Source organism: Portunus trituberculatus, chromosome 49 (genome assembly GCF_017591435.1).
Source record: "Portunus trituberculatus isolate SZX2019 chromosome 49, ASM1759143v1, whole genome shotgun sequence".
Taxonomy (NCBI): Eukaryota; Metazoa; Arthropoda; class Malacostraca; order Decapoda; family Portunidae; genus Portunus; species Portunus trituberculatus.
In genome coordinates this window covers 2303339-2312359 of record NC_059303.1, presented here as the reverse complement: position 1 = coordinate 2312359, position 9021 = coordinate 2303339, and positions in this window count along the sequence as shown.

The window sequence follows — 9021 nt, the reverse complement described above, 5'->3', positions numbered from 1 at the left end:
GGAGTTTGGGGTAGAAGTTGAGAGGAAAGACTTTAGATGAAGGAGGCTGGAAGGAAGAGGAACATGAGGTTAAGAAGGAGTTTGGAAATTAGAAAGGAGCTTGGGAATTAGGAAGGAAGATATTAAAGTTTGGAGAAAGAAAGTGTGATATGGATTAGTTATACAAGTACAGAAAGAGATTGTAGGAATATTATTTTCAGAGACATAAATACTTTTATAATCAGAGAAGACAAGGAAATGGACCAATTGGATGGAGAGAAAGAAGAGGATCGGTGATTCATAATCTATGGAGCAAGGCGCTACAATAGTGTAGGAATACGGCGCCTCTAACAAACTTAAATAATGGTAGAGAAAAGTAACATTACGTAACAAAACTTTCCTAAACATCATGAAAATGACATAAAATAAAAGAAGAGGACAAAGTCAGAAGAAGTTATCAGAAAATAAGGGACATAAAATATAAGATAAAAGCGGAAAACAATAATAGAAAAATAACTACTGAAGATTAAAGACAAGGTTGGTGGGCAGTCTCACAGTGAAGAACGATGATGAAGTCACAAGGGTGAGGGAGAAGTGGGAAGCCTGAGGGACCTATAGATGAGATGCGATAAAGAAAAGAAAATGCAAACTCATAAAGGAAGAAGGGTTGAGGCAATTGAGATGAAGGACAGTCATCATTGAGTACATAAATCTGGTGGTAGAATTAACGCATGGAAATCAAATAAGAGGCAATGAATAATGACTCCCAGGGACTTAATACTGAATGATTAGTAGTGATAGATTATGAAAGACGGAGGAGTAAGGCATTTCTCGTCCTTTACAACCAAGGGGAGCGAGGGGAAGGTGTGGTAGAGGTGAGGAATGTTAGATTTGAGAGGTGTGAGGGTTTCAGAAGGGAAAGAAAGGTGTGAGTAACGGAAGGGAAAGATGGGATGAAGAGACAAGGGAAAGAATGACACTGTGGAGCAATGGGTGGGATAGAAGTTGAAATACCAAGCGGAAAGGAAGAGAAGGAAAATAATGAAACCTGGAGGCGAGGGAAAAAAATCTGAGTAGAAGTAACGTCATGGATGAAAAAATTTAAGGATAAGAGGGGATGGAAAGTGGATGACAAGGGGAAAATTGAGAGTACAGGGCAAAAGGAAACATATGAAAGGAGAGCAAGGGAAAGAAAGAAGTGGAAAGTAAAGGAATTTCAAAGGGTTGAGGAAAAGAGGGAAAAAAGAAAGGGATCCAGGGGTGGGGATCCATTTGGGGTTTAAGGCAGAGGGCCCTCAGGAACATTCCCCACCTTACCCCGGGATAATACCATATACCAAAGACCGGAGTGGGAGAATGGTTTTAAAAAAATTGGAACCCGAAAACCCCAAACCAAATTAATTAAGGCAGGGGAGGAGAGGGAGGTTGGCGGGTTGGGCTTTGGGCGGGTGAGGAAGGGGGAAAAACAACAATTTTGGAAAAAGTCGTTTTTGGGCGGGGTAAATTAATAGCGGGGGTGGGAAAAAAAAGCAGGTGAAACAAACCCACACCCCACACCCAAACACAACACAAACCACACACAAACCACACTTTCCATTTCCCGGCCAAGCAATTGAAGGACCCTTAAGGTAAAAATCTTCTCCTAAACCTTCGGTTCTGTCCAAAAGGCAGGAAAGTAGAAAATTGGAAAAAAGGCGGGTGAATGGTTAAAAAAAAATTTGTTCCTTCTTTTCCTTTTCCCCCCTTTTCTTCCCTTTTTTTTTTCCCCCCTTTTCCTCTTTAAACAACATGGGCAGGAAATTAAGGGAAAGGGGAAAGGAATGGGCAAAAAGGAAAAAAAACGGAAAAGGTCCGTCCCTCCCAATTTACTTGGAGGATAAACCAAAGGAAGGGAAAAAATGAAGGCCGGGAAGGAAATAACCGAAAGGAACCAACCGGAGGGAAGGAAAGGAATTTTCCTCTTACTAACAGGAGGAAGCCAGACCGGAAACCTGAGCCTTGGGAAAACCATGCAAGGCTGTTAAAAAACCCAACAATGGGAAGCGTGGGGGGTCTGTGAGAGGGGCAGGGGTCGGCTATGTCAACACTGATTATACTCCACGCTGACGCCATTACCATTTCGGCCACAATCTGAGGAAGACACTCTCGGCGCCGTCTGGAGTCTCGGCCTGATGAGTAAACAGTCGCCCCTCACGCTCGACACTCGCGGCCCTCAGGACGCGGCGGATAAAACACATTGTTGACTCTGCCTCGCTTCTTATTCCAAAATTACCATTAAACTATCCGGCAAAATTAAAAGAAAATAGGTAAAAGTAATATTGTGTTTGTTGTTTACAGATGTGGTGGTGGTGATGACAAATAATGTGTTTGTGTTGATGTGAAGTTGATATGTGGACGTATTAAACATGAAGCTCAAGCTAGAACATTAAAGCAATGATTGCCCAACACTTCATGATTAAATAGTCGTCTCTGCAATGTTAGGGCCATTAAGGGACGCCCCTGCTCAGGAATAACATAGAAAACGTCAATAAAACAAAACTCTTACATTCCCTCTTGCCTACGAACAGCTTTTAATTGCACAGTAAATTACCCTCTATTCAAAGTTTCATTTTGAAGACACATCGCCTGCTGAGAAATGCATCAGGACAATGGCTGGACGTTTCCCTTACAGTAAGAGATTCAGGATGTACGACTATTACTTAGAAAAAAAAACACGTATGTACGTACACACACACACACACACACACACACACACACACACACACACACACACACACACACACACACACAAAAATGAAATTTCTTCATATTCGACTGAGCATCAAATGAAAAGTGTAGTCTTGGATTCAATTATTATATGTATCGCTCCTACACTGGGGAGGTGCCTCTTCAATTGCTCTTCGCGTCCTGTCAGTAGCCGCTGCCGAGACATTCCCTAAGGCGCGCTGCTAGGGGTGGTGGGTGCTGCAGGCGGCAGGATGTTGACCGAGTGTCGGGCCGCCAGTCTTCACGGGGACGCTGGGAACGCTGGGTAAACTGGGAATGACGAGGGACTTGTTGTTACTGTACACGCGGGTGCTCACGTTGGTTTGCATTGCTAACTATACGCGGAGTCCTTGCCGATGTGCTGTTTTCACTGAAAACATTCACGAAATTGCGATTATCTCCATAATTCAGGAAATTTATGGATGAGATAATACGATATTTGGAATGTGTGGGGATGACTTCCCGAGTAATGCAAGGAGGACATGTGTCAGGTGAATACTGCGCGAGGGAATGAGAGGGAGGCTTGGGGTCCCTGAACACCGCGACACTGCCTTCAAGAGGGAGCACTGAAGGAGACATGCTTCAACATCTCACTGGAGAGAGTGCCTCCCTCTCATCCTCCTCTCTCTCTCTGTCTCTCTCTCTCTTTCTGGAAAAATTTCGTATACGTTATGATTCAATGTCAAATAGCTCTGTCAGATGAATCATCAATTATGTCCTTAATACAAAGAAATTCATAAATAAAGAATCGCAAACAAGAATGCCTTTCAGTGTCATTCAGGTGTCTTATTATGTCATCATCCGGACCGTCGCTCACAAAGTTACCGTTGGAAGCCTCAGGCTGGCCAATGAACACACGAACTGTTTTTTTCCTCCTCACAGAAATCGAGGAAATAAAATCGGCACCAAAAAGTTGTGGCCTCCGCGCCTCGGGTCAGCGCGAAATTTAAGGGAAATCGATTTCCTCCAGTTCTTCCTCCGTAGTCGAGGGAGTGGAGGGCACGGAGGAGGAGCCTGAGGCGCCGCGCGTCTTCCAGACCAGGCGTAGCGTCCCTGAGAACATTCAGTATGCACCAGGATGCCTCTCAGAAAAGCAGCAGCTACCGTCAGCATCCACCCTGTTGTCTGGAATCTGGCAGATTTTCTGATAAAATAAACTCCCACACCCGCTACCGCTGCCTCCGCTTCAACACTGCTTTCCGTAATGCAAAAGAAGAAAACATCGGCTGAAAAATTGTGCACCCAATCTGCGCCATCTCCCTGCCCGAGGCAAGCCTTGATTGGTTCATCATTCCTTTAAATTGTCAACATCCACCATCATATGATATTTTTTGTCGATTTGTGGAAAGACACCACTACTTCCATGGCAGCGACGCCTGACGGAACAGTAAAATTGTCTGCAGCGAGATTATTGTGCATATGAAAGCATGTCTACAGCATAAAACTCCATGAGGAGGTGAACGCTCAGTGAGACAGCCTGAAAAAAATTTCTCTCTCTCTCTCTCTCTCTCTCTCTCTCTCTCTCTCTCTCTCTCTCTCTCTCTCTCTCTCTCTCCGTCTCTTTTGACTGGTCGTCTAGGCACTTCCGGGATCTAATGCAACCAGTGTCGTCAAGGGACAGACCAAGTACCTCGTAGCCTTGGGTGCCGACAGCCCTTGTGTGAGTGAATCAATGGCTGGCGTGCCGGTCGTTAGAGGCTTTGTTACATTTGATTGCTGTTCCTCAATCAGTCAGTAGGTGTCACTTCCCTCAGATCGCTGGTGATAGCAGAATGTAAAAGAAAAATATTGTTTGTTAGTCACCTATTGTTTAGTTATCCGATTTTCTGCTGTGTCTGCCTCAATAATTCATTATGGCAAAATAAGCAAATAACAAATCATGAACATTAATTAGTCATTCTACAAAAGTAAGTCAATTAACATTCTTTCGGGTAAAAACACATTAACTGAACTCTGTCAATATAGTTTACGAATTAAGCTTCAAATATACTTTTCATCTAATAATTACTATATTTCCTTCCGTGAGCTGACCTGCAGCAACACCAGCACCTCCCAGCACCACGCAGCACCGGGAAGAGACCATCGCCGTGCCTCAGCACAAGCGCCGGATGTGGACAGAAAATTTCACGTGGAAAAGCTTTGTGTATCTAATTCCCGCGTATCTCTTAATGCCGCGCTAATGTTCACAAATTCCCGGGATACCTCTAATTGTAGTCAAATGGCATTTATTCCCCTGTAGTTATTGTACACCCTTCTCTCTCTCTCTCTCTCTCTCTCTCTCTCTGTGTGTGTGTGTGTGTGTGTGTGTGTGTGTGTGTGTGTGTTAATTGGTGATAAATCTGTGTTCTTTTTCCAGCATGTAATATTTTAGCACTAGACAGGGACCAAGAATCTTCTTGCCTGGTAAAAGGTCCGTTATTAACGTGACCTTTACCTGGCAGGAAAAAAGGAAGGAGGAGGAGGAGGAGGAGGAAGAGGAGGGGAGGAGGAGGAGGAGGAGGAGGAGGAGGAGGAGGAGGAGGAGGAGGAGGAGGAAAAGGGCTAAAAAGTTTGGGAAGAAAAATCTGATAAAAAGAGAGGGAACAAAAGACGGAGAAGAGGTTCGCTACGTCATAGGAGAAAAAAATCAAAATAAATGAAAGGGAAAGGGATGGGAGGGACAAGAAAAGCGAACAGACAGACACGAAGAGCTGTCAGCATCTTCCAGGTCATTCATTACGTCAGCAGCCTCCGTTGTGACGCACGTAACGGCCCGCCACCGCGATTAACCCCAACTCGTTTTGTCCCACGCTGCGAGAAGTCAATTAAACGAGCAGGTAAGGACGCCCGGCCTTCCCTTTTCCCAACAGGGTAAGGGGACTTCAAAGTATTCGTAAGGCTTAAATCTGACCTTTGAGCACTACAACTTTCCCTTCATGTACATATGTAGAGTATGAAATATAGATCCTTTTGGTTAAAACTGGATGTGAAAGGGATGGGGAGGGAATGAACACAGGAGGCACTAAAGGAATGGGAGAGGCAGAATGAGAACATGGTTGTAATAAGGAGTGAGAGAAAAGATGGGAGGTAATACGATACCGTGGAAGGACACTGCACCGCAACTTATTATCATAGTCATTATTCTGCTATAGGTGGGAGAAAAGTTCACATTATTCATGGTGATATACAAGCAGCATATAATGTGGTGGAAAAAATAACTTAAGGTACACGTGGATAAATATGTCGTTAGTATGAAGAGGAAGAGGAGGAACAGTGTTGGACGGAGACTCCGTGACTGATGTTGGCGCGATATTTAAATGAATAGTCATTCCATTCTTATCTAAGACAGATGTGAAGATATTTGGAAGAATATTAGTTTTACGTAAACGGGAGAGAGAGAGAGAGAGAGAGAGAGAGAGAGAGAGAGAGAGAGAGAGAGAGAGAGAGAGAGAGAGAGAGAGAGAGACCACAAACATTCACCACTACTACCACCGTCACTCTCACCATAAATATCATTATCCCCCCATTTCCATTACTACTATTGCAATCACCATCACAACGAGAACTACTACTACTACTACTATACTAAACTATACACAGCCGGTTGCCTCCAATAGTGCATACTAGCGGTGTCTATAACAAATTGATACATTGTAGTGTCCTCGTCCTGACCAAGCACCTCCCGCAGCCTACAGTGCCGCACGACTCACACAATGGCACTGCACGACACCATCTGCCACCCATTGTTGTGTACTTTTACGGAGATTTACCTAAGGCTGGGAGCGGGGAGAGGCGGCACAAGTTCATGTGTCTCTTTAGTCAGCGATATTCAACACACCACGAAGCGTCCTATGATGTATGGAAAAGACTAGGGATTTCACCTCTCCCTCTTTCTCTCTGGGTAAGGGTAGTAATTTTCAAGGAAGATTTGATATCCACGGCTGGCTGCTGGCTGTGGTTACAGTGACAGGTGAATCTCTGCGGTGCCACACACACTCTGCCCTCAGACAACCACCGCGCTGCTGTTTGTTTCCCCAGCCTGGTTTTCTTCCCCCCATGACCAGAATTGATGTTATTCATGCAAACTGTCGCCAGTGTTAGAGCTGAGCGGGGCGGTGAGTTCTGCACTTCTGTGGGTGTTGCCAGTGATCCAGGCGACAGTTCACGGGGGGCGCGGGATGCTGTGGCCTCACGTCACCACCGTGCTGCGATGCTTCCATGTGTCACTCCCTTTAACCACAGACAGTTTGATATAATAATTATAAAACCGGTCGCGTGCGTGAGTGCGTGCGTAGTTAAGGAACATTCTTATTTCCCAGCGCCGGGACCCCATAAAACCTTAATGCACAGAAGTCATGAAACAACTTCAGTAAGTGGAGAATAAAACTAAATTTTTTTTGTCAGTGCTCGTGCCGCCTGCCAGTCTTCACACGCTCGGCCGCAACGAGACACTTGAGAGCAATAAACCCTCCCGCCGAGGACGCCGCCCGTGTCCCGCGCCAGGGGTCGTAAGCGTGAGTACTTTACGATAAATACTTTTATTCTTTATCTTTATGGAAACATTGTAAAGAAACAAAAGTCTTTAGCCGACAAAGAAACTGCGCATATAGAGGACAAAACTGGAGGTCATGGAGGGCGGTGAGGCTCTTTGAGGATTGCCTGTTTCTGCCGCGCCTTTTTGAACACCTGCGCCCAACAACACCGCACGGTAAGGGATTGCAGCGCCTGTATTTGTCTAAGCAACTGCCGCATCTGTGTGACTTCAGTGTGTTTTCCGGCCATATTAGCACGCAGAGCCGCAGCAGGAATACCACCTGTTGAGAACCACTGGCTAAGAGGGATGCTAAACAGTCATGGAGCAGGATCCCGGTGGAACGCCCTTCTCCACCACCTCCTCATCGAGGCCCATCACACATTGCTGTCACACTATCGAAGACAGGTGAGTTGACATTTAATCCTCACCATCCCACAAACCCTCCATTAAAATTTGCACCAAGGCTTAATTTACAAGGAATAAGAAACCATCATTACAAAATAAGGCGAGCAGATCCGGATGTGTGGGCGAGACTGTCCAGATTGTAGCCTCTGTGTGTGACCACGACGGCAGCTCCTCATTAGTCTTGGTGATGATTTATCAGAAACGCCTGCCCGTCAAATGAGCTGCATTGTCTGCCAATTAAAGGCGGAATTAGCATAGAAATGTAGGCATTGGTGATGGTGCAGCCATACCTCTCAGCCCAACACATACCTTGCTGAGGGAATGGAGCCCACGGCCTATCCTACAACGCGCGGAAGGCTCATTAATGTGCCAGAACTACGCCAGCTGACAAGACATGGCGTCGCTGTCAGTAGTGCCCAATGTCAGCGCATCTCATCGCCACACTGATTGGTGTGCGGTGCGAGGCTCACACCGGCCAAGCTCCTGTCGCGGCAGCCTGCAGGTGGCGACAATTATGGCAGGCAAGTGATAAGTGAAGTTGACAACTGCAGATAATACATTACACACATACACACACAACGACACAAACGCACACAAACGCACACACACACACACACACAACATACACACACACACACACACACATACACACACACACACACACACACACACACACACACATATGTAAACATCCAATGACATATATAAAAAAAGAAATACTCATTTTCCCTCTCTCCCAAGAACCTTCACTCCCACACACTTCCCAACACGCATCACGAAGAACGTTTCCTCGAAAAAACAATCAGGAGAAGCTAAGATCGATTCCTAGAACACAGATTGAAAACGGAAAGCACTCACTGATTAAAAGAAAAAAAGAAAAATCACACGCAGAACTCTTACTTCCCACTGAATCGTCTTCACAATGTCCCTTTTTTCTTTGCCCTTTCCATCTGACGTTCCTCTCACGTCACGTATCGAACACACTCTCCCTTCAAAACTCTTCCACAAATCAAGCACCACGCTACTCACCTTCCCCTTCCTTGTAATTCTTGTTTCTCCCCTTCCCATGCACTCGACTCCTCTCCCTCTCCCTTCGCAGCCCTAAACAGGAATTCTTTTGTATCACCAGCGTTGAAAATGACCATGAATATGAAGTTAAGCCGCCATAACCGCCGGGACTCGACCACAATAAAGTGAACAAGGTCTTGATGGGCGGCTGTATCCCATAATACCGGGTAATGTGACAAGACCGGGGTGTGGGACGGGAGGAAGAAGCCGAGGGGAGGACACAGAGGAAGAGAGGGGAGGTAGGAACAGGAGGGAAGAGGCAAAAATGTGCGAGAACAACATAGCCACAT